This window comes from Rhipicephalus sanguineus, chromosome 11, assembly GCF_013339695.2.
Source record: "Rhipicephalus sanguineus isolate Rsan-2018 chromosome 11, BIME_Rsan_1.4, whole genome shotgun sequence".
Lineage (NCBI taxonomy): Eukaryota > Metazoa > Arthropoda > Arachnida > Ixodida > Ixodidae > Rhipicephalus > Rhipicephalus sanguineus.
Genome location: NC_051186.1, coordinates 116,107,985 through 116,135,365, shown reverse-complemented (window position 1 = coordinate 116,135,365; position 27,381 = coordinate 116,107,985).

The window sequence follows — 27,381 nt, the reverse complement described above, 5'->3', positions numbered from 1 at the left end:
GGGGGGGCGAAGAACTTTACTGAGACCCCGAGGAAATGCATCATGCGCTTATGGCCTTCCTTGGCAACCAATACAAGTGCACTTGCGAGGAACCCACTACGCTCTAAATCATTGCAATTTTACTGAGACCCCAAGGAAACGGATCATGCGCTTATGGGCTTCCTTGGTAACCAATACAAGTGCACTTGCGAGGAACTCACTACGCCATAAATCATTGTAATTTTACTGAGACCCCGATGAAATGGATCATGCGCTTATGGGCTTCCTTAGCAACCAATACAAGTGCACTTGCGAGGAAATCACTACGCTATAAGTCATTCTAATTGTTGAGAAGTAGGGCAGCAGGCACTGTGCCATTTTTCGTCATTCTACGGAGAGTCGTGGTACCTCCTAAACGCATGTAAGGCATTATGCGCACTTTGCTGATGCTGTGACTGATGACGATGAAGAATTATAGCAGAGCATTTTGTAATGGGTTGGAAGCATTCAACAACCTACTCGTTGCGCATTTCGCATTGTGTGACGCCTGGTTACAGAATTCGCGTTGTGCGACGCTTGGTGCTTATGTTACTCTTCTACCACGCTATATGGCATATGCTAATGTGGTTCCTTCCCGACATGAACCCTGTATAGGACCTTTTTGCGAAGCAGTTTCAAGCACCGGCATGGCTCAGTTTCTGGTTTGTTACTGAGCCATGCCGGTGCTTGAAACTGCTTCGCAAAAAGGTCCTCTTTTTATTGACTGTTGGGACGCTGTGTTTTATTGGGATGCGCTGCAGAGAACATTGAAGAAGGAACTGCCAGTTGATGCCTACGGAATTCGTTTTCTGCCTGTTCGTGGAAATAATGTCCCATATGACCTCTTCACGCTTCTAGGTCTTTATAGCATATGGAGGTCACGTATGGATATACGAAATGCTGAGCCACAAGCGCGATCGGTTAACGCCTATTTTGTTGAACAGATCACGAAGCTCAGAGAAGTGCTGGAGCACCGAGGGGCATGTGATGAAATGATTTGTATATTAGATACACTGAAACAGTTAAAAGTTCATAAGTAGATCCAGCGAGCCTTACGCGTGCTGGTGGGTGATGTGTGGCACATGTGTATATGTATGTAACGTATTGACATCGCAATAAAGAAAAGAAACCGGCATGGCTCAGAGGCTGAATACTGGGCTCACACGCAGAGGACCCAGGTTCGAACCTCGTTCCATCCTAGAATTTTTTTCTTATTTCGTTTTTTTTTCTTATTTCGAGCAATACTGGTTACGGACACCGGCGGCGGCGGACAACTACGGCGCCAAAAACGACCGGTGAAATGATCTCATAACAGCTTTCGCTGTAAAAGTTCTGTATATTTCTGAAACTCCCCGTATAACTTTACGTTTCCTTGAGAGCAGTAAAACACGAGGACCGGGTAAGACAACTAGGCCACACAAACACCGACTGCATAGCCTGGTTCTCGCTGATGATGTAAATATCTATCGGTTACTATATATATATATATATATATATATATATATATATATATATATATATATATATATATATATATATATATATATATATATATATATATATGTATATATATATATATATATATATATATATATATATATATAGGTTTCGAAAGAATGTTCCTGGCTATTGGTTTAATTATATGAAAGAAAACTAGTCACAGTGAAAAACATAACAACATTTATTCTGAGCTTTCGGCCGGGGACCGGCCTTTATCAAAGAATGCATTCGTACATGGCGTACGGGTTTAAGTACAGATTTTGTCAATACATAGATGTAGACACACCATCGTGATTCGTTGGACTATGACATGGGAGGGGCCAGAACAACAACAACAGCAAACAAATCCCAGGGAGAGAGCGACACGCATACAAGATGACACACACAGCATTGTACTCTGTGAAGAGTAGAGTATAGGCGGGGTCAGAACATACACAAAATAAATAACAAACAACGAAACGAACCTACGTGTGTGGTTCGGAACGAGAGGCGGAGGGGAAAAAAAGAAAAAAATGACAAAGATGCGAACGCACTTACCACGCTAAATGGGGAGACCCATCAACTACGGGAATAAAGGAGAATACGCTCACGGACGCCGGATGTAAACGTGCCGCACGCGTTTCCTTGCTACCTTCAAAAAGCGCGTCAAAAGCAGTTAAGTGTTTGCCCATCCATGCGCCTTTTAGAGAAGGGGGTTCGGTACGGCTTTTGAAGTCGACCGGTCTCCGCGGGCATCTTGCAGTTGCTCGCGGTAATGACCATAGCCCTCCCTCAAAAAGAAGGATACGACTCGCCGGTGAACAAGACTGAGGACAGCTGCTGTTAGGCGCAATGTGTGGGCACATGACATATTTCTTTCAATCAAGAGACATGATAAACATATACATATACATGTACATATCCGTACATTCACACACACATATAGATACATACGGATATACATACACATGCACATACGTACTCATATGAACCAACAACCGATGTTCAAGCGGAAAAAAAAAGAAAAAAAAAGGGGGGGGGTACCGCATTCGTACTTGCAGGAAGGGGGGAACGAGCACGCACGTAATACCCGTAATCACAGTACCAAACTTAATGACATATGTATTTATCAAGAAATGGGTCCAGGCTCGAATAGCACAATGCGCGACGTGTCTAATCACATGTGTACATGCATGCACATCAGGGTAAACGGATGCTTCAAATTCTGCATTCCGAGTACAAAAGTTTCTTGGGAATCGGTCACCTAGTTGCCGGCAGAATCAAATTTTTCGGGTTCGTTGCAGGTCAAGCATGATAGTCGGCCTATGCTTTCATTTATGCCACCAGAGACACTGTTAAATTTGTGGATCAGGTATGATTCACGAGCCTCCCGGTCATAATGGGTCTTGAAATTGGATTGGAGTACCGCCGCGGAAAATGTATGGAAGGGGTGGCCAAGGTTATTAACATGTTTAGATAGAGGAAGGTGCGGTAGAGCCTTTACGTGTGCTCTGTGATTATTGATTCTCATCCTGAACGCAGTCTCAGTTTGACCAATGTACTGTGCATGGCATAAGGTGCACTCGAGAAGGTAGATTATGTTCGCGCTGTCACAGTTGAAGTTGCCTCTTATCTGATAAGAAAACGAAGACGCGGTACTTGTGACGGTGGACACTTTGTTCATCATTGGACAGAGTTTGCACCTAGGCTTGTTGCAGGGGCCGCTGCCTGTGAATTCAGGAGTGTTGACTTTAGAGGACGTTTACAATATCTCTAATGTTCTTCGCCCGTCTGTAGACAACGCGTGGAGGTTCCGGGAAAACACATCGTAACTTGTCGCTTTCAAGTAGAATGTTGTGGTGCCTTCTGAGGATGCGGTTTATGTTAGGCGGGGAAGCTGAATATGTTAGAATGAGATTGGGAGTAGTATTTGCGGGTTCGGATTCTGTCTTCTTTATCAGGTGGCGGCGGTCCTTCTTTTCAGATTTCCTAATAGCATCGTTAATGACAGACTGTGGGTATTGTTGCCGTGTGAGGTCAGTGCTTAGTTGTTGACAGTTGGAGGCGAAGTCGGCCTGGTCAGAACAAATACGCCTAAACCGAAGAGACTGGCTGTACGGTATGCCGAGTTTACAGTGCTTGACGTGGTTGCTGCTAAAATGAAGGTATTGGTGTCGGTCGGTTGGCTTCCTATACACTGAGGTCACGAGCTTATGGTCTGATATTTTCACTGAAACGTCAAGGAAGTTAATGGTAGAGGCCGAATATGAATGGGAGAATGAAATATTCTCGTGGGCATTGTTGAAAGCACTTATGAAATTCCTGAGTTTCTCTTCCCCGTGGCACCAAATGAGAAAGATATCATCGATGAACCTTCGATAAAAAAGGGGTCGGAATGGGGTGCTGCTTAAAAAATCAGACGCAAGTTTGCCCATAAAAATATTGGCATAGTTGGGGCCTATCTTTGTTCCCATCGAGGTTCCATTAGTTTGGACATAGTGCGTGTTGTTAAACTCGAAGTTGTTCATCTCCAGAACGAGCTTCAGAAGTGTTCTGAGAGTTTCGCCGTCAATTGAACTGTTCTGGGGTGAATCTTCGTACGCCTGAACAACAGATTGAATGCCATCCGAATGAGGAATGTTCGTGTACAAAGATGAGACGTCGAGTGTAACCAGCAGACTATCCTTAGGTATAACCAGATCAATAATATCAGCCAGAAAATGGTTGGTGTCTTTGACATAGGAAGGTAACGTTGGAGGAATGTCTTTGATTAGGCTATCGATGAAACTGGATATTTGCTCTGTTACTGTTCCTATGCCGGAAATAATGGGTCTGCCTGGATTGCCTTCTTTGTGTATTTTGGGAAGCATGTAGAATCTTCCAGGAACTGGACTTAAAGCTTGAAGTGACGCTGCAGTTTTTTGGGTAATCTTTTTGTTTTTCACAAGTGTCGCCAATGTCTGGCGCACTTCGCTTTTGAAGTGAGTCGTCTGATCGGTATCAGTTAAACTATAGAAGGAAGTGTCGCTTAGCTGTTTGCGGGCCTCACTAATGTAGTCCTGTTGATTCATGATAACAATCGCACCACCTTTGTCAGCGGGCTTGATTATTATGTCCGAACGTTCGCTTAGACCCTGTAGTGCCTTCTCCTCACTCTTAGAGAGATTTTTTTGGTATGGCGATTGGTTCCTGTATTCGGATAGAATGTCACGTTGGACTGCTTTGATGTAGATGTCTAAGAATTTATCCCGTTGGGAAGGAGGAGTCCAATGACGTAGTGATGGTAGCCTAATGTCAATGTTCGTTTCCTGTGTTCTGCCATAGTAGTACTCGTTAAGCCTCAGCGTGCGCGCGAAGTTATCAAGATCCTTGTAGAGTTGAAACTCGTCCAATCTGCCAGTTGCGGGACAAAAACTTAAGCCTTTTGATAAAACACGCTGTTCATCACCCGTGAGTGCGATGTCGGAAAGATTTACTATATTGCACTGTTTGGGTTGTGACGCATTGTCACCAGGAACCCCCCTTTGGACCGGGGAATGTCGAAACCCAGAAGATTGCACTGTTTCAGGAGGCTGAGTTATTCCGTCCCGAAGAAGCTTTTTCCGCTTTGTTGTTGCCATTTGGTTCTCTTTGTCTTTTGTGAATTTTTCTAAAAGGCGGATTTCAGAGGTCGTCAAGCAATTTTGCTGAGTGAATTTCTTTTCCTCGCTAAGCAGAAGTTGTAGTTGAGAACTGTCATGCTGAATAATTCGCACTCACGTCGCACTCACGGGTGATGAACAGCGTGTTTTATCAAAAGGCTTAAGTTTTTGTCCCGCAACTGGCATATTGGACGAGTTTCAACTCTACAAGGATCTTGATAACTTCGCGCGCACACTGAGGCTTAACGAGTACTACTATGGCAGAACACAGGAAACGAACATTGACATTAGGCTACCATCACTACGTCATTGGACTCCTCCTTCCCAACGGGATAAATGCTTAGACATCTACATCAAAGCAGTCCAACGTGACATTCTATCCGAATACAGGAACCAATCGCCATACCAAAAAAATCTCTCTAAGAGTGAGGAGAAGGCACTACAGGGTCTAAGCGAACGTTCGGACATAATAATCAAGCCCGCTGACAAAGGTGGTGCGATTGTTATCATGAATCAACAGGACTACATTAGTGAGGCCCGCAAACAGCTAAGCGACACTTCCTTCTATAGTTTAACTGATACCGATCAGACGACTCACTTCAAAAGCGAAGTGCGCCAGACATTGGCGACACTTGTGAAAAACAAAAAGATTACCCAAAAAACTGCAGCGTCACTTCAAGCTTTAAGTCCAGTTCCTGGAAGATTCTACATGCTTCCCAAAATACACAAAGAAGGCAATCCAGGCAGACCCATTATTTCCGGCATAGGAACAGTAACTGAACCAATATCCAGTTTCATCGATAGCCTAACCAAAGACATTCCTCCAACATTACCTTCCTATGTCAAAGACACCAACCATTATCTGGCTGATATTATTGATCTGGTTATACCTAAGGATAGTCTGCTGGTTACACTCGACGTCTCATCTTTGTACACGAACATTCCTCATTCGGATGGCATTCAATCTGTTGTTCAGGCGTACGAAGATTCACCCCAGAACAGTTCAATTGACGGCGAAACTCTCAGAACACTTCTGAAGCTCGTTCTGGAGATGAACAACTTCGAGTTTAACAACACGCACTATGTCCAAACTAATGGAACCTCGATGGGAACAAAGATAGGCCCCAACTATGCCAATATTTTTATGGGCAAACTTGAGTCTGATTTTTTAAGCAGCACCCCATTCCGACCCCTTTTTTATCGAAGGTTCATCGATGATGTCTTTCTCATTTGGTGCCACGGGGAAGAGAAACTCAGGAATTTCATAAGTGCTTTCAACAATGCCCACGAGAATATTTCATTCTCCCATTCATATTCGGCCTCTACCATTAACTTCCTTGACGTTTCAGTGAAAATATCAGACCATAAGCTCGTGACCTCAGTGTATAGGAAGCCAACCGACCGACACCAATACCTTCATTTTAGCAGCAACCACGTCAAGCACTGTAAACTCGGCATACCGTACAGCCAGTCTCTTCGGTTTAGGCGTATTTGTTCTGACCAGGCCGACTTCGCCTCCAACTGTCAACAACTAAGCACTGACCTCACACGGCAACAATACCCACAGTCTGTCATCAACGATGCTATTAGGAAATCTGAAAAGAAGGACCGCCGCCACCTGATAAAGAAGACAGAATCCGAACCCGCAAATACCACTCCCAATCTCATTCTAACATATTCAGCTTCCCCGCCTAACATAAACCGCATCCTCAGAAGGCACCACAACATTCTACTTGAAAGCGACAAGTTACGATGTGTTTTCCCGGAACCTCCACGCGTTGTCTACAGACGGGCGAAGAACATTAGAGATATTGTAACGTCCTCTAAAGTCAACACTCCTGAATTCACAGGCAGCGGCCCCTGCAACAAGCCTAGGTGCAAACTCTGTCCAATGATGAACAAAGTGTCCACCGTCACAAGTACCGCGTCTTCGTTTTCTTATCAGATAAGAGGCAACTTCAACTGTGACAGCGCGAACATAATCTACCTTCTCGAGTGCACCTTATGCCATGCACAGTACATTGGTCAAACTGAGACTGCGTTCAGGATGAGAATCAATAATCACAGAGCACACGTAAAGGCTCTACCGCACCTTCCTCTATCTAAACATGTTAATAACCTTGGCCACCCCTTCCATACATTTTCCGCGGCGGTACTCCAATCCAATTTCAAAACCCATTATGACCGGGAGGCTCGTGAATCATACCTGATCCACAAATTTAACAGTGTCTCTGGTGGCATAAATGAAAGCATAGGCCGACTATCATGCTTGACCTGCAACGAACCCGAAAAATTTGATTCTGCCGGCAACTAGGTGACCGATTCCCAAGAAACTTTTGTACTCGGGATGCAGAATTTGAAGCATCCGTTTACCCTGATGTGCATGCATGTACACATGTGATTACACACGTCGCGCATTGTGCTATTCGAGCCTGGACCCATTTCTTGATAAATACATATGTCATTAAGTTTGGTACTGTGATTACGGGTATTACGTGCGTGCTCGTTCCCCCCTTCCTGCAAGTACGAATGCGGTACCCCCCCCCCTTTTTTTTCTTTTTTTTTTACGCTTGAACATCGGTTGTTGGTTCATATGAGTACGTATGTGCATGTGTATGTATATCCGTATGTATCTATATGTGTGTGTGCATGTACGGATATGTACATGTATATGTATATGTTTATCATGTCTCTTGATTGAAAGAAATATGTCATGTGCCCACACATTGCGCCTAACAGCAGCTGTCCTCAATCTTGTTCACCGGCGAGTCGTATCCTTCTTTTTGAGGGAGGGCTATGGTCATTACCGCGAGCAACTGCAAGATGCCCGCGGAGACCGGTCGACTTCAAAAGCCGTACCGAACCCCCTTCTCTAAAAGGCGCATGGATGGGCAAACACTTAACTGCTTTTGACGCGCTTTTTGAAGGTAGCAAGGAAACGCGTGCGGCACGTTTACATCCGGCGTCCGTGAGCGTATTCTCCTTTAGTCCCGTAGTTGATGGGTCTCCCCATTTAGCGTGGTAAGTGCGTTCGCATCTTTGTCATTTTTTTCTTTTTTTTCCCCTCCGCCTCTCGTTCCGAACCACACACGTAGGTTCGTTTCGCTGTTTGTTATTTATTTTGTGTATGTTCTGACCCCGCCTATACTCTACTCTTCACACAGTACAATGCTGTGTGTGTCATCTTGTATGCGTGTCGCTCTCTCCCTGGGATTTGTTTGCTGTTGTTGTTGTTCTGGCCCCTCCCATGTCATAGTCCAACGAATCACGATGGTGTGTCTACATCTATGTATTGACAAAATCTGTACTTAAACCCGTACGCCATGTACGAATGCATTCTTTGATAAAGGCCGGTCCCCGGCCGAAAGCTCAGAATAAATGTTGTTATGTTTTTCACTGTGACTAGTTTTCTTTCATATATATATATATATATATATATATATATATATATATATATATATATATATATATATTGACATTGCTACACAGTCACTCACAAGGTCGTAATTTCACGGCTGTCATCTTACACATATAGTCATTTCCGGCTTATAATATTTTGACTTTTAAGGTTTAGGCAACAACAGCATTTATTATGACGGTATCGGCGAGATTACGCGGCGTCGACCTCTTTAGGCAGTCGACATCCCGCACATGAGATATTTAGGATGCGATGTTTACATTATGCTGCCAGTCGCCGATAACAAAAATCACTATCATCAGGGGCCTCTTTGGATATGAACTAAAATGTCAGGCCACATTCTTCCCGTATATAATCATGAACTACCGCTGTTGTGTTTTCTTTGCAGCTCATACGTGGATAATTATCCGGCCCAAATATATGATTAAGTACATCTTCCATACTCGCACGTACCTGAAAAGAAAGAAAATTGTTTAAATGCTTGCGAAACGCGTACCAAACGAAAAGACCATACCAGAATTGCTCAAGGTGTTCATTTATGGCATTATGCTATAGGTTCCTGAAAGACCGTTTTAGCTGCGTTCAGGATACCCTACATACGGTGTATTTACGCCTGCATAACACACCCACTCTTTTCATTTTTACATCGAGAGGATTCGCGACATTCGCGATAGGTTTGACATGTGACATGTGACAGCAAATCGCGATATCCGCGTTTTGCTGTCACATGTAGTCCTTGCAGCATTATAGCTGGGATGCTTATTCTGATCACGCCACGAATGATATCGACGATATTTTTTTCCTTTCTAACCCCTTTCATCATCGCGCTTTTTTCGGGGTTCTTTTGGGAAAAAACCATATCGCGCGACCATGTCGCGCGATTAAAAGCGTTCACAGTGCAAGTATTGCTTGCTAGAAGCGTAGAAGAGCGCCAAGAGTCAAGCCATGTGAGTTTCGGAACTAGTGTGTGTCAAAAGTCCTCCCTTTACAAAGGGCTCACTGAGAATTTTACATAATCTTCAGCTACGTCATCAGTAAAGGGCCCGTGCGCCTGCGTCGGTGTGCATGTTGCCTTACGGGCACATAGTGGGTCCTTCAATACTTCGCAAAGTGAGGGATTATGGTGCAGTAGGCAGTTCACAGCTGCATTTGCTGTAGGTACCCTAGGAGAGTTAGCAACGGCCACTTTCATGTGCGCAGACGTTTCGTTTTCTCGCCGCACGGTTTAGAGGCTCAGCTAGGAGCGAAGCATGGTAACGAATGGGAAGGCGATGCAAACGGGGCCCGATTGTGCCATCGCCTTCCGCTCTTGAAGGAGATGTTCATGCGTCCTCCAAATTTTCGCCTTACGTCTTAGAAGGGTTGATTTTCTGAGCATTTTTGTCTACCTATAATGTTGATTTTTAAAAGTTCGTATGGAACAGTTTCGATGTAAAAGGGAAGTTATTCACATTGAATATTATATTGAAGCATAGGCCAAGTGAAATTACTATAAGGAAGACTATTGTTAAATAGGATTTTAGTTAAAGAAACATCATGGACAAAGGCCAGCTGCCTGCCAGTAATCAAGAAAAATGAAATGAACGCCGTTACAAAACTTTCAGCACATTGTGATGGAGGTGTCAGCATCCTGACTAAGTAATTGCGATAACCACGAAGTTTTTTGTGCCACTTCTGCAAACGCCATTTTCGAAACACAAGCTGCAAAAAGGTAGGGAAGGTTCGCTGTAGCGGTGCGAATACAGGTAGCAGCAGAGCTGGCGGCGTTCCTCTCCTTCTCACCCTTACCTCCTTATTTTTTCTCTCTTTCTATTTCTATCGCTTTCTCGGTATTTATATCTTTCTTTTTTTTAACGTCAATTTCTTTCTTTCTAACTCTGCATTTCTCGCTTACTCTTTCTATCTCTTTCTGTTGCTCACTTATATCTTCCTCTCTTTCTTTCCATCCTTTTATTTATGCATTTTGCGCTTCCTGTATCTCTCTCTCTGATTAACTCTATGGTATGTTTTACTCCCTTCTGCTTACCCTCCTCCCCACCCGCACATCTTCGGGTGAAACTGTAGACGGTGCCTCTGTATGCGTGACTGAATTCGAAGTTTATACGTCAGGCGAAGCATCACGCTTAGCGCCATTTACATTTTTTTCCTTTCTCTGTTCGCTCCACCGTAGTGTGAGTTATGTGAGCGAAATGAACTTCTTTGTGGCTTCGTGCTATAAACAGGTGCCTATTTTCCCTTTCTTAACCCATCCGTCACCTTGCGGGATTCCGCAGAAATGATTTGCAAACCAAGTTTCATTTCCTTCTTTGCTAAGAGCGTGCATAACCATCACTGAAGAGAAAATCAATGGCGAACGTTTTACATTTACATTTCCTGCCCAAATTTCCGATGGTGACGTCATAAATTTCAAAGTGTTCCTTCGTATTTTGGCCACATTGGCGCAATGAAATTTTCCGAAATGTGGTATCTTAATTCTCTGTCTACATCAGAAAACAATGTACTTCATTTTTACCGATTAGGACCAACGTAAGCTCTACAAGAAGCCGTCAAAATCTATGACGTCACGGCTACTGTTGCGGGAACTCCAAGGAGGGGTCGCCACCCGCATTTTTTTTTAGTTTTTTCCCGTACCAAGCGTCTTCTGGCAGCCAGCGTGGTGTTTTTCCGGCAAGAAGAATTTACACATACCAGAAAATCGTCTTCTTTTTTGTGTCCCTGTAAACATGACATGTTATCCTGCAGATTTTTTCTCACTACATCTCATACAAACTTACCGCATAAAAAAATTGAGAAGAGTCGCCGCGTAATTGCTGACGCTAGAATTTAATTCTGCGCATTGCCATCACTACTAAAAGGCAACTCCAGCATATGGGCTCTTATTTGTGTACGAGAAGATGTATGGTCAACGGAGGCAGTACAAGCAGAACAGTATCAAATCAAGGTATCCGTTTTCAAGGTATGTGAGGTAACAATTATGTATTGTCCTTATAAACTAGAAAGTGAAATTTTGGTGCGACACTCGGCTGCTTGAGCCATAAGAAAAAATGTAAGCTCACCTTGAAATAAACCGCAGGGGCAATACATTCGATATACTGGGCAAAGTTTCCTTACTGAGCAGCGTTGACCGCGGTTTGACAGCGAGGTGCAAACTACGGTAGTTCTGTTTTCCAAGCAGCACGCCCCCTCTTCGCAAACTGTCATTTTATCGCACTTCTGGCCTAGACTTCGGATCTGTAATAAACCGGCTATTCAACTGATGCCCTTCTACCAACACTTCTACGAAATATGGCAGCAACACTGTGAAGTACGCGATATCGTAGTTGTCAAAAACTTTTACTTCCGAAAGAACTCATTACTGAAGTTAACGTTTTCGACATATTTTTACAGGTAGATATGAAGCTGCATTAGTGTAGGGATCTCAGAAATGATGAAGATATCAGGGTGCGCGAAGAATTGGCGCGTCCGTGCTTCAGCCTTCGTAACGCATCTGTGTCTTTTTCTTTTAGTGCGCTATAGGTGTTAAGATAAGTTGGAATAACAAGATGCCGAAGGGCACGTTCTTTCAATTCTCTTCAGCCTTTTTGTCTAGCCGAATACCCACACGTGTAACCAGCTATTCCATCTAATCCTTCTGTCAGGAATATTTTGGCAAAGGAGGTGGGTCGCAATGGAATGTTACCATGGCCACCGTTTCGAGGCGTACTCTGCAATGAAGGGACATACGGAGCCTTCATCTGAACCGCGACATCCATGACAAAGCTTACAACTGAGGAAACCACATTGTCTCATTACAGTGTACTGCAAAAAAGGCCGTCATAGAGCATTTCGAAATCGAACATGGAGAGCACGATTTCACAAAACCCCTTCGATACCATTTAACCTATTACCACGTATGTCTAGAGATGGGTGGTCTTTCAGTACTCCAAACCGTCACGTGCTGTCGTGGGCCTTTTTCTTATTGTCACGGGCAGAACTACAGAAAACCTTTGCTCGGCATTTTGGTCTCTTAAGAAGACACCTTGTCGTTGTCTTCTTGGGCGAGTGAGCCGAGCTGATTTCAGCCGTGTGAAGGCCGTGACAACTTCCAAGATTCTGTCTCTCAACACGTACGAGTAAGTCAGTGGTGGATCGACCTTCTCGAAACCTGCACGAATACTGGTCAAGCAATTTGCTTGAATCAAAGAGATGTAGTGGCCGGTGATTTGTCATCATTTCATGTAGTTTACACAAACAACTTGTTTGTACTATATGTTAACCTGCCACATATGAGATGCATCCTTGCCCTGTTTAGAATTTGAATTACAACGGCTTCTTTACGGCGAGACGGGATCCCGCCCGAAGGACATTTAACAACCTAGAAGGAAAAGAGGGTTTCTTGTGTTTCAGGGGTCAGTTTTCACACAGTCCTTCAATTCAAGATGACAGCCGGGGCGGATTTGCTGAAGCAGTTTAGCGCTGCCTGAAACTCCCTCAAGCGGAACGGTTACCTATATGCTTCGTCTTTTGCAGAGTTCCTTTCTAGCGTCTCTTATTCAATTCTCATTTTGTACCTATGTTTGAGAGTAGTGTCACACGCGCGACATGTGTTCAGAAAATGCACCAAGTTGGCGTGCTTTTCCAAGGTTTCGTCCTGGTTATTGACTAAAGCCAGTGACTATTTCTTGGCTGTAGACTGTCTTCACGCTATTGTATACTTTTTCATTATGTGTGGAGACTTGATAATCAATAAACGCGTTGCCCAGCTTTCTCCTCTTGCGTGCAGGCGCATTTTACTTGCTTCGTATTTGACGTGCTTTAAGTATTTCAGGTGTTCTGATGTTGTGGAATCGCGAAGTAGGCAAAAGCGTAAAATAGTGTGAACGTGTCCATGCGTAAGCGACGCACTCTTGATGCTCAATCTTCACTGTTGCAAGATAAGATAACAAAAAATAAAAAATAGAAATTCGGCAGATCCCACGCCTTGTGCGAATCGGTTTTATGCGAAGCAGTCACCGAGTACTTCTATGGCACCCGGCCACGGTGGTCTAGTGGGTATGGTGCTCGACTGCTGACCCGAAGGTCGCGGGATCGAGTCTCGGCCGCGGCGGCTGCACTTTCGATGGATGCGAAAATGATTGAAGCGTATGTACTTAGATATAGGTGCACGTTAAAGAACCCCAGGTAGTCGAAACTAACGGAGTCCACCACTACGGCGTCTTTCATAACCATATCGCGGTTTTGGGACGTTAAACCCCAGATGTTATTATTATTACTTATGTGCTGTATTTTAAGACTGAGCCAAGCGTTACGAGCTCGATCAAAGCCTTAGGAAGTGAAGTGGCTCTGTGCACATCGTGGGCTTACCAGGCAAGTCGACAACACTGGCGTTTAAATGTTAACTTATGGTGCAACGACACGTCAGCCCGCAGGTTAGAGTACATTCGCCAGTATTATCGAAACTGAGTGCACTTTAGCCTGCAGTCATGTGGATATCAAAGGTAACTTTCGTTAATCTATTCCTCCGGGGTCGTGCAATGGTTCAATATAGATTGCTGACTCATAGGAATAAAAGTGTAATGTTCATTAGACTGCTTTCGCAGAGGAGCCAACATTGAAACCAAAGACGTTAATCTGATATGACGCCTGCATCGTAGGGAATACATATGTAGTGTTCATTGCTTTCTTGTAAAATTAGATGGCCAGCACCACAACCACAATTTACGTTGCACCGCCCTTACGGCTGCATAGAATGTTCTCAACTAGTTTATAGACCAGGCGTCGCTCTGTGGTAGAATACCTGATTGCCACGCAGAATGCTTGGGTTTAATTCCTAGTGGCATCATCATTTTTATGTTTTCCAATTGTCGAGTTGACGCTGCCGATGTCGCTTTTTCTTAACGGTCTCGCATTTAAATTACCAGTGTCCCTTCTCGCCGTTCCTGTGTAGACATAAACTGCGGATTACCTGTGGCGCATGCCCGTACACCACCGCCCCTGGTAAACGGTATGTGCCACACGTGTCTGGAGGAAAGGATTTGATGACGTGCGCGACAGGATTTTCATGCTATTCATGTCATGACCCGGCAGCCACAATTGTTGAATGCTCTTACGCTACCATGGCAATTTTGGTCTACAAGAAGTTCAGGAGACGATCATGAGAGCACCCAGACGTAAGCGGCTAAATAGATAGATCCAAGCCACTTGACGAGATCCTTCGGCGTACTAAGCATATCACTCGGCGTCTGAAGCAAGTTCATCGTTACTATCGCACGGAAGCGTAGCACCAAGCATAGTTTGGAAATTACTTACGTAAACAACGCAGAAAGGTGGAAATCCCGTTGTCTCCTCTGTTGCCGTATTGTACGTAAATGTGATGTATGAAATAATCTAGTCTTAGGTTGCGCGGTGTTCGTCCACGTAGATTGACAGCCTGTCTGCTTTGGTCTTGGTAAACCTTGGAACTAAGTAGCGCGAAAAGCAATACGACGCACACAGCGCTTGTTCTTGTCATTGCTCTCTGTGTGCATCTTCTTGCTTTTCGCACTGCTTCCTTCCATGGATCCATACCAACTGGCCCAGCTATCTACACTTTGGTAAACCTCTCCGCCAGTCCATTCGTTCGTGGATGAGAAGCTCTTGTTTTTAGGTGACTTGTGCAGCTGAGTTTAAAAATGTCCGCCATCATTTCTGCTGTAAATGACGTCCCTTTGTTTGTGATCAAACATGACGTGGCGCCACGCCGTAGGACAATGTGGTGCATGAAGACCTTCGCCACTTCAGAAGCCGTGCTGCAGAGTAACGCTTTTGTCTCGGCATAACGAGTCGAATAATATGTTGCGACTAGGGTATCATTGTTTCCGGTGGACCACAAAAGAAAGGCAGCGTCCTCAGTAGCAGCTTCCTCTTCAGAACTTGCAATAACAGGTGCTGCTTGCATTCGCGGCCGTAGCTCTGCGAAAGCTGTGCATCATCACGGGTGAGCCGCGTGAGCGCTTCGCCTATTTTCGACAAGTTGGGAATGAATCGGTAATAACAAGCACAAAACCGAAAAGTCGCGCTGCTCCTTTGCCTGGTGGAACAGGGAAGGCAGCGACGGCAGCAGTGTTGTCTGGATCAGGCCGAACTACAACCACACTGGCGACATGTCCCAGAAACTTCAGCTCTTATAGTCGCAATGACATCTTTGGGGTTTCAGCGCGAGCTAAGATGTTATAGCTTCTATTACCATTCTTAATTGTTTTAGATGTTATATGAAGCTCTCGGCAGCGGCCGAATCATCGAGGTATGAAAGGCAGCTTTGCCACTTCAAGCCAGTGAGGACGGCATCCATCGTCCACTGGGAAGTAGCTGGAGTAGAACAGAGGCGGGAAGAAAGCATTCAGGATTCATAAAGCCCGTCTGTACTAAGAAACGCTGGCTTTTCTCGGTCCTGCTCACCAACCGGTATCTGCCAATTCCAATTCTTTCAGTCGATGGATGAAATATTTTTTGCGCTGTCGGAACCTGTCCAGAGAGTCAGCAACCCATGGAAGTGCGTAAACCTCTTTTTCGTGGTGCCATTTAGCCTCATGTTACAATGTAGAATTGTAGCGTTCCGCCTTTCTTCTTCACTAGAATGAGTGGTGAGGAGCACGGCCTCCAGAACAGTTGATTGGCACCGTCGCCGAGCATCTCTTTTGCCGGTGTCTGAATAACCTCCGGTTCTCAAGCAGTAATGATGTAAGGCTGCTGTCGTATAGGTCAAACGTCATTGTCGGTAATATTCGGCGCTTCGTGAAGAGTTTTACAGCGAAAGCTGTTATGAGATCATTTCACCGGCCGTTTTTGGCGCCGTAGTTGTCCGCCGCCGCCACCACCGCCGCCGGTGTCCGTAACCAGTATAGCTCGAAATAAGGAAAAAGAATTCCAGGATGGAACGAGGTTCGAACTTGGGCCCTGTGCGTGGCAGCCCAGTATTCAACCTCTGAGCCATGCCGGTGCTTGAAACTGCTTTACAAAAAGGTCCTATACAGGCTTCACGTCGGGAAGGAACTACATTAGCATATGCAATATAGCGTGGTAGAAGAGTAAAATAAGCACCAAGCGTCGCACAGCGCGAATTCTGTAACCAGGCGTCCCACAGTGCGAACTGCGCAACGAGTAGGTTGTTGAATGCTTCCAACCCATTGCAAAGGGCTCTGCCATAATTCTTCATCGTCATCAGGCACAGCATCAACAAAGTACACATAATGCCTTACATGCGTTTAGCAGGTACCACGGCTCTTCGTAGAATGGCGAAAAATGGCACAGTGCCTGCTGCCCTACATCTCAAAAATTACAAATATATATAGCGTACTTGCATATGTTGCAAATATATATAGTGCACTTGCATTGGTTGCCAAGGAAACCCATAAGCGCATCATGCATTTCCTCGGGGTCTCAGTAAAGTTCTTCGCCCCCCCCGTCTCTCTGCCACATCAACGTATGTTATACAGCATGACGGGAGAGGGAAATAGCGACCGGGCGTCACCCAATGCAAATAACATACCTTGTGGGCCGTTTAAAGGTTCCAACCAATTACAAAGGCCTGAGCCATAATTCTTCATCGTCACCAGTCGTCGCGTCAACAAAGTGCACATAATGCCTTACAGACGTGTAGCTGGTGAATCGCTTCTCCGCAGAATGACGAATAATGGCTTAGTAGGTGCTTCCCAACTTCACAAAAAATGTGATTTATGGCGTAGTGGGTACCTTTCTCGTGTAATTGTATTGTAGCCCCAAGAGAGCTTACAACGGGATCTAGAAACACCGCTCTTCCAGCTTTCGCTGTGACTGTGCTGCGGGGTTCAACGCAGGCCTGGCGTTTTTTTGACTGCCTTGAGACGAAGAGGCGACGCAACATTGAAATTCCTTCAAATGGCCGTAAGCTGCGGTTTTCCAGTCGCGCGCAAACTTCGAATTGACGCTGATGCAATAGAGAAACTTTTCACCATCATGCATTTCCTCGGACGCGAAGGACTCCGTGTCGTCGGCTACAGGGTGTCCTTAGAGTACTTTGGAGCGTGATTGACTTTAAGAATTAAGGCCCAAGCAAAAGCTATTTGTTGAATGTAATTGCAATTTCGCGCACTTATCGAACTACAGTAGACACAAACATCTGGCAAGTTTCATAGCGTTCCATCTATTCCTTCAGAAGTTATGATACTGTACTGTAGAAAGTGCGCTGGGCTCTTGCGATAGCAATGCAAGCTGGCTCGGCACACGAATAGCCAGCATGCTTGGCCCTTGCCATACTAATACAAAAGTTGTTTCGGCACATGCAACTTGTCGAAGCAGTGACGCATCATGCAAAGCGTTGCACCATTCTTTTTGCAGCATCATTTCTTTTTAGCACAGAGAGTGCACTTCAACCGTTTTTTAATCTTCTTGTGAAATGCCCATATGCATGGAGGGGACTGGCAGGCACACTGGACACGGAAGACCTCTTGATAGTTCTATTGTGTACACGGCACAGGTAGTGTCTTGCAAGTGTGCAGATGAATGACAGCAGTCGACTCATAGAGGGTCTGCAAAACTCCAGTAGGTTGGCAGATCCTCTATGCATTCAGTGCAGCAATGTTGATGATCTGTGTAAATAGGTGCTTTCATATCATTTTCCCACAAATGAAAATTCTGAAGTTATACGCAGCTTGATTGTGGAGGTGAATCTCTCCCATGCTAATATTTCTCTAACTGCTGACGATGTTTCGTGATGGCACTACGTTTTTCTTTTTAGTTGATGATCATCTGCTTACAGAGCGTAGTGGCTCGACTGTGTCATAGTTCATCGCCATAGCAACTATGCTATTGTATTTGCCCTTTACGAAAAGAAACTCGTTTCCCGGATCAAAACAGAAGCAGCCTTCCCGATTTCTTTTGTTCCATCAGGCAGAAGGCATTCATTCGCACAGCCGTCTTCCCCCTCCTCCTCAGCCGTTTGGGAGTGACAATTACTTCACCAAGAGGCTCTCGTATATCCCAGCCGGCATCTGTTGCAGTCTCCCGAGTCTCAAATGACCGTAAAAACGGCATTCTTCTGAAGAAAATACCTGGTTTGATCTCTGAGGCAACCTACGACGCAATGCACATGTAAGCTCTCACAAAGGCCCACTGTACTACAAAACGTACACCAACATTTGATTAGCCATCAGAGCAAAACTGTGCACTACAGCTGATTCTTGCACTTCACCGTGATTATATTGTTTCCTTTGAAGCACAACCAATCTGTTTTTTTTTTCAATATATACAGTGTGAAACCTTAAATTATTTGAGAAAATGTAGTAGTCGTCACATGCGTTCGACGGGCACTCATTTTCCAAAAGTTTAACAACTCGTAGCACAGAAAAAATTGACCTGAGTCAATATGTTCGATTAGGAGTATCTTGCTGCAACCTTTAGCATCAAAAATGCTAATCAGAAAAATTAGAATATCGGATAGTGTATTTTCTATTCCAAAAAATGAAGTGTACTTTGTAAAGTACGCTGGGCGCTAGTGGGTTAAAGCCTGGACATAGGCCGCGCCAGGAGCGGTAGAGAGACCCCGTCTCCCAGCCACCTCCCGTGCTCCCTGGATGGTACATATTTGATCTCGTCGATCTGAACTCAACGGTGTGGCTTTTCGCCGCGCTCTAAGCTGTTCTGTGGAAACTACATATTCATCCTGTATATCCGCATTCCCTTCAAATGTGTTCTAGGGTGGCGTGTTTTATCCTACATAGTTTGCACGAGACACTTGGCTATAGCTTGGGGTGAATGCGACTTAAGTGCGCCTGATTGGCGAACGTTCTGGTTTCATGTCGCCTGCAGTCAACCGCCTGAGATCTGTGTGCCGCGTAAGGATTCCGGTGTTTGAAGTTTAAATTTGTGGCAAGTATCTGTGGTCGCCCGTCGCCAACACGCACAAGGATTCGGACTGCGCATACACCTTGAAGCAACACATGTGATAGGATGCTTTCGGCGGCTGCGTCACCGTCTCGGAGGTCTTGACAATGGACATCTATGAAAACAGTCCGCCGTGGTGGTAGCGTCATGCTTTCGGTAGCAACACGCATCATGGATGCACTACAGCTATCAGCGTCTTGACCTGTTGTGCGTTGTGTCGAGAAGGTCACCATGCGCTCGCGGAGACTTCTAATCGCGCCATACTCTCGAACGACGTCCATGCCGACATTGAGCTGATAAGCACTGTCGCCGAGGACGAGGCAGGTGACTGCAAACGTTGACGCATGAATTTTCACTCTTGCAGTACAGCGAACCAGTGGTGTAAGAACGTGCCCTCCAGCTGTGCGAATACGAGTTCCATTCCAAGGTGTCACCTCTTCCTGAAGCGCAGTTTTCCGTTTCCGCTGATAATCGCATACCCGACACCTGTATCATCCAATGCGGTGACTTCACGAACCTCCATCAGCAAGATATGTAGAGCGAGAATCTGTCACCGTGTTCAGATGAAAATAGTTACCTTTCTCTAGTACTGCAATCAAGCGTTGCTATAATTTCGGCGTTTCGTGCAGGCGTCTATGGGAGGTCTGCCGCACTTTGAGTCGCAAGGCATTCAGGGTTCCTGACGATGACCTCGGGAGCATCCTCGCGCTGCGGGCTGCGGGTTGCCTGGAGATTGTGACCATTATTAACGTCGTCAGAAGGGTACACATTGCTGGGCGAGGTATTCATTAAGTTCGTTTGGCCTCTGACCAACGTGGGGACGAGGCGAATAAATGAATAATCCGCGCATTCCAAATAGTCGGTATGGACATTCGCGGTAGATGTGACTGGCCACATGTAAATCGTAACAGCGGGGTCGTTTGTGCGACGTAAGCCAGCGATCAGATTCAGGAACCGCGTTCTGGCGCCGTCCTTCAGGTAGATGTATACGTTCCGGAGTTTTGCGGTGTCATCCCAGTGATACATCGCTGCGACATCTTCAAACTCGCTCAGCCATTCAACCACATACTCAAATAGCTTTCAATCAAATGGACGAGGCATCAGGGTGCTCTAAACGGCGCAGTTGATTGGCGTAGAAAAGGTAGGAACTCACAGCGACTTGAGAGACGTCATAGTCGCTGCCTGATTAGACTGTTCTGCTGTCGCTGGTGATAGGCTCCGCTGGCGGCGGCTTGCACTGTGAATTGGGGTGTTGAGGGACGCAGGCCTTGTGCTCTGGCTGCTGGGCGAGGTCTTGTAGGATAGGGCGAGTCGCATGTCATTGTACTGAGCGCCTCTACAATTATTGTCCCGCTTATGACGATCACCTTGCGTTGTTCGGCTGCTTGCGTTGGTTAGGTCAAGAAGTCGCTAAGTCTAAACCTATTTCTCTTCAACGCGTGATTCTTACACACGAGGACCATGCGGCACTATATACAGTTACTGTTCAAACAAGGCTAATCACCCCTTTGCGGGAGCTGCCCGAGAGGACCAATAGGAGGCTGCTCTGCATAGCTCACGACCACAAGGCCAACTCCGGATTGTATGCTCGGCCATACGGGCCGCCGAAACACAATGACTTTCGACCACCGAAAGTGGGTTGAGAGCCAATTGCATTTCTCTTCTATGACCCCATCTCCCCCACCTGACCCATTTCATGACGTCAATAACGTTGTTTCCTCCTCGCCTTCGACCTGCCTCCATTACGCAGCTTCTCTCGTTCTATGGCTGTAATATGGAACTGCTCATAGAATCTCTCTGAACGTAAGGGCTTTCGAACAAACGCTCCCTTTGAAATTTGCTGCTACTGAGAGCGCTACTCTCAATTTGTCGTTGGATATGAATGGTCTAGAGAACTATAGGCCGATATCAATATTTACAAAGCGAACGACGACGCTGGGCAACGTGCCCATTACGAATACATGGCCAGTGGCTTGAAGCGTGTTACGGTCATTCTTAATATAATCGAGCGACTGTCAGATTTTGTAGGGTGGTTCCCACATCATAGGGAAGAAGCACCTTAAGGTCTTGGCTTTTCGGCGGTGCATCGTCGTCTCCTGTCGCCGCTTGCATCGTCGTGACCCATTTTCTTGCTTGCATCCTTGTGTCTTGTCCATTTCCTTTACCAAAAAAAGGGCGCCACCGCCTCAGCGCTCGCCACGTGGCGAGAGAGAGCGAACGGCGCGCGTTGACTACGGAAACGCTTTTTCTTCGATGAACGGTGGACTACCAGCTCGCGAGGAACGAGAACGCGCCCTCGCCCAGCGTCTGCGAGCGAGATTTTTGAAAGAAGCGACTGCTCGAGCTGCACAACCGTTCACCGGCCACCCTGCAATATAGGCACTGGAAATTCACCTGGAAAGTACTATTTCTCTTGTGTGTAGTTGAACAATTAGGATTAGCAGCGTGCACTTCAAATAAAAGTGGACTGTGGGTTTCTGTGTATAATCTTTCCTTTGCCTCTCATTGCCCGTTATGAGTGAGTTTGCTATGGGAAAAACAGCGCGCAAAAAGGACGACGACTAAGAAAGAGACAACACAGGTGCTGCATTCGCAACTAAAGCTTATTGGAAGGCACAAGCGCACATATATAAAGCATCCTACTTGGTCGCGTGTCACACCATATCTCAGTCCTGGTCCGTTTTTAGCGCTGTTTTTTGTTCACAAAAGACAATAGTTTTACGCAAATGAAAATGCGTGATGCAGTGACACATTGCCTCAGAGTAGCTCGAAATGTGAAGGACGCGGCTAGCAGATACAAAATCCTCACAGTCTGCCTGCTCCTCAGAAACTGTCGACTATGCGCCGCTGTACATCCCTACGAACCATGAACCCCGTATGTGAATGGATCCACCTAAAGCGTGACATGTTGCATAGAAAAGGAATATGGATACCATTATCAGGGAGGAGTATATATTAGTTGTAATAGTTGGTGCCTGATTGAACCTGCGAGGTCTCTTCTAATAGAACCTGGGTCTCATTTAGCGAAACGCAGTAAAATGTGGAAATGTCCTCACCTGCTTACAGGCATCTTTGTAGTGAAAACGGCTTGGTACAGCGGCACACAAGAGTTACCGGAAGCATCTTTTATTTTTTTGCATTGCGCAGTGCGCATAAGTGTTGCCTTATTAAGAAGACTAAAACTTGGAACAGCTGGTAGTACTTTAAAGTCGTACGGCTGTGTATTCGTAGTGATTCTCTTGTTTGTCTGTACTTGCGCACGCTTCTATTCAGACATGATTTCCTTCATTAACGCTACGCAGCTCGTATTATTGCTTTTTTAGATTAATAATGAATAGCCTGTAATTAGAATATGTCATATAAATTTCAGCCTTTGCTCGTTGCGCGTTATCTACATTAAAGTAAGGCTGTGACGCAATAAAGCATCTCAGACGAGCGCAGTGACTTGTCCTACCATCTTTCTTCTGTTTTGTTTTTGGGCTCGAGTGTCTCGAGGTCCTCTATGTTGCTGCAAGATGGTGTGGTGTTCTGTATGTCTGCACGATTCCTTTTGTATCATGGTATCGATACGTAACTAGGCCAGGCACAGAAAGCATACATTGTTAACAGCGTTGTTACTCTGTATATCACTTAGATTCGACTCTGTATATTACTTAGATGCGATGTGGTAACTTCTTTCAGCAGGAAATACTGCACAAATTCTATAAGAATAAAGCACGTGCCTTATGTCGAGGAATGAAATATCGGTCCTCTGGCAAGGCGTACTGGAGCTGAAAAGTGGATAGCACAATGATTAAAGAAACAAAGAATTTACACAGCCACACACTCTCAACTCTTAACAAACTTATGTATGAGAACCGTTATAAATTGTGCAGCCACGAATATTTTACAAAATCTACACTGTATGAGTCGGCTACATCTAGTTTCACATTGCAAGCGTGAAAATAATTTGGAGTTTAAATGCAGAATTTAAAACACTTTGGTTGTAATACTGGTGAATCATTCGTTAATGGGATTTTCGCTTTTTGATCCGAATATTCTAAAGGTGTGATGAGCCCTGCCTCAGTAACGTGGCCTTTCACCTAATGGCGAAGAGTGCACTGTAAGTGCGAATTGAATTGGGTGTGTGAACTTCATGTTGTGTTATTGCTAATACAGATATCTCCGCGGCGAATCATGCGAGATTTTCGTGGATAATAAAGATCTGACAAGGACAATTTCAGAACATCAAGTGATCTATAAGCTGCTCCTCCCAACAATTCGAAAATATCTCTTTATCCTACTAATGGAGGAGTGCTTGAGTAATTTTACATCGTTGTTTTTAATAAAACTACTAAACACCGCAACGCAATCCACAGTAATTTCTATTGAAGCAGAGCCAAGGAACTTCTAGGAATATGCATTCTTCTTTCTGAATGTTAATTACAATTTATGGAAACCCAGAATTTATTCTGTGGGGAGTGCGAAGTGGGCAATAATCGTGTTGTTGTAACTAGTTTTCTTTATTTATAAGCATCATTGTCACTTGTTATGGTGTCGTGATGAGATAATGGATATGTTCGTCACGTGTAGCATGGCATTTTTGCTGTTAACTAGTATTGTCACTTCAAGTATTAGTTTATTGTTACTTAGATATAGTAAGGTATGTATGTATACGTATTATTGTCACTTGTCACTCCTGTTAAGTATTATAGTCAGGAAATTTCTGCTTCGATTAAGCCTTTCAGCAATATGTGTTCAATCGCTCATTCAAGGCTCTATTTCGTTTTGAGAGGTATTGTCACTGTATCTAAAATATACCTACTCATATATCACATATACATCATGAGTTCTATATCATCCCATATGTAAAACCTCACTGGAAGCAAATCAGTAATGTTAAACGGTACAGTACAGTATTAACTTGCCTTTACTATGTATATCGTAAATTTGGCTGTCATGACATCGGAACGGTTTCTGGTGTGTTTTAGTGAATTGGCGGATGTTCGTCTTTGTTGCTGATATGAGACTTGTGCTTGCCGTAAGGCTCAATGCTTAACTAATATTTGAAGTCGAGAGGTACGCATGTCTTGCGTTCCACCTATGGGTTTCCGTAACACGCACGTTTTTACTACGAGTACCATTGACTGTGCAGCAGTGCAAATGGTAGTGTATTTTTTGTGCCGGTTCTGTAAACTGTTAGAGTCCTCTGTTGATTTACCTAACTTGTAAGAACTTACATTCATGAGGCGGGTACTGTTATTATTATGCTTCTGCGCCATTACGGAAGGCATCAATGGCTTTTCTTTGAAACTGACAATAATATTTAAGCATATTTCTTCATGACAAGCACTAGAAGGAAACGGTCTAGCAGCCATGAAAAAAAAAAATAAAAGAAGGCTGAGTTCCAACTAGTTCTTTGTCCACACGTTATGCAGCCAACACAACATCTCCTCTAGCTGCGGAGGTATTACGGAAGCTGTGAGGGAATTGAAGGGCATGTCCACGAGCTTGCAAGGAGTGCATAAACATTAAACGGTGCTACAAGTTAAGAAGCAGACCAAATTTAATATTCAGGAGGACTATAGAAATTATATATGTAGATTCTTTTTATTTTTGAAGCACATGACCTCACTTATTTTGCGCTTACTGCTCTTTGGCAACAATACTTTTTTATATAAATGGTTGTAAATACAAGATTTTCTTCGCGTCCTTTGTTGTATAGCTCCTTCCCTTGTCTCTGAATGTTAACAAAGATTTACCCCTGTATTCCAGAGAAATCATTTCTACGTGCGAAGTGTAGTGTATTGCAGTCACATTTTAGAGTTACAGGGAAGCTGTCACTTTGTGAAGGACACATATCATTTGCAATATTTATCATTAACGTCATGGTACCTGAATTTCAATTTATGATGCTTGGGACGATGATTCGAGGTGGCGTTTCAGCGTATTTAGTTGGTATAGCATGAATGAACGTTGGCTTGTGGAAAACAGGTGATGTAAATGAGGTAAACACACTCACCTCCACGCTCATGTGTTTGTGTTTGTTCATTGCATTTAGTCTGGGTAGTGCGACATAATTTTCAATTAAGTAAGCTCACAGTGACATCGTTTTCTTCGCTTTCTGCATTTTGCAAAAGTAAACTCTTCCACATAGTGTGCCGATAGCAACAAGTACCACAAATCGATTTCCGCTTTCCATGGACAGTTAGTTGTACAAATCTACTATCCACAGAAAATTGCTAAAACTTCAACAAATTTAAGCGATCAACGGCGAGACAGCAGGTGGAGCATGTACTTTATGGCTTGCTGTGACAACACTTAGGAATTGGAGTAATATCTGAGCTAGCCATCTGCTTCTCTTACGAAAGAAAATGCACAAAGTTTTTGTCGCGGTAGAGGGAAGCGAATCATCATCTTGGCGAAATATCTCCTGTGGTGTTTTCGCCCTTTGTTATTTTCATTGTATGTTAGTATCCGTAAGATGTTCGCCACACACAAAAAATCGTAGAACCTTAGTTGGGTCTCATATGTTGCCTCTCCACATGCGTGTCTAATTGCACTGTAAATCAGATAGGTGGTATGTTGTGTTGCCTTTGAGCATCTAAATCCTATGCTTTGCAGTGCGAATTAACACTTGCCTGAGTTGGACCTGGAACAACATATTGGGTACGTGACGGTGACCCGCTCTGAAAAAAAGTTAGGATGTCAGGCAATAATGAAAAATACAGACAAACACGTACAAATAAACTTTTAATGTGAGAAAATTATTTAAGCACAGGTAGTAGCAGTTCTGCACTTATTAATATTAGCAAAACGAGCATTGCATGGGTAGGTTACAACATGATGTACTCGCAGCATCCAAGACGGGTTTACATCTTAAGTAGAATGAGGGGAAAGTTCTTTGTTTATATTGCTGGTGAATGTTTATTTAGAAGGTTATTGGGGGTGCTGTACCATGAGGCCACCCCTCATGGCTCACCCCATGAGGGGTGAGCCATGCCTAAGTGACGTGGTGGTACGCGGCTTGGATTCATTGCAACAGTTCCTTTATTTTCACTGACAACCATACATGCGATGCGGATAATCATAATATTTTCACGACTACAGCTATTAGAGCTTGCCTTTAGGTATGTGTTTTGTTCCAGTCAGTGTGTAACCAATTATGACGTAACGTTCTATTTGTCTTTGCTTAGTGCATGTGATGCAGTAATTGTAGCATAATTTAGCAGCGAAGCTGTTATAGCTCAGCGCAACGTGTCGTGACCCAAAATTATCATCACCTTGAACCGGCGCGTGGTCTGTTGGTCCTCTCTCTCCTCTTCCTATTCGATCTCACTCCCAGAACACATGCGCTGGTTTGTCCGGCGTATAGCAAGGCGGCAGCGCTAAGCGAAGGAGATGTGGGAGGGTGAGGATGTGGTTGACGTCAAGGTCCGATGGCTACTAGGCTGTCTTTTGCACAAGTGGTGGTATGTCCGAAACGGCTCACCATGCAGCATGTTGCTCGAGGCCTCACTCACCGAGCATCATCGGAGGAAGAAGAGCCCCCGCGGGGTACGGCAAACATCTGGGCGTAGGAGGATCGTATGACCAGGTTCCACGATATCACGACAGTTACAGAGACGCGTATACCCATCACCCCACGATAGGCTAAACAGGACGCAGGCAGTACACTACAGACAATTACAGATTCGTACAGAAACCCCAGACTCATGCACGCCATGTATTAAGATATTTACACTATAAACAGAAGCAGCTCGTGTGGCGAGGTTGCCACGCTTAACCACATGTTGTGGGAGGGTCAGGGATTAATAGACAAATGGAACAGTGCCGAATCATCCGCCTCTTCCACCGCCAGCCTCCGCTCGCGCTGGACAACCGCACTTCTCAACTCGAACCTGACAGCACAATTCTGGGCCGTTCAGCGTGCCGACGAAGCCGCTTCAAAACAAGGTCTCGGAACCG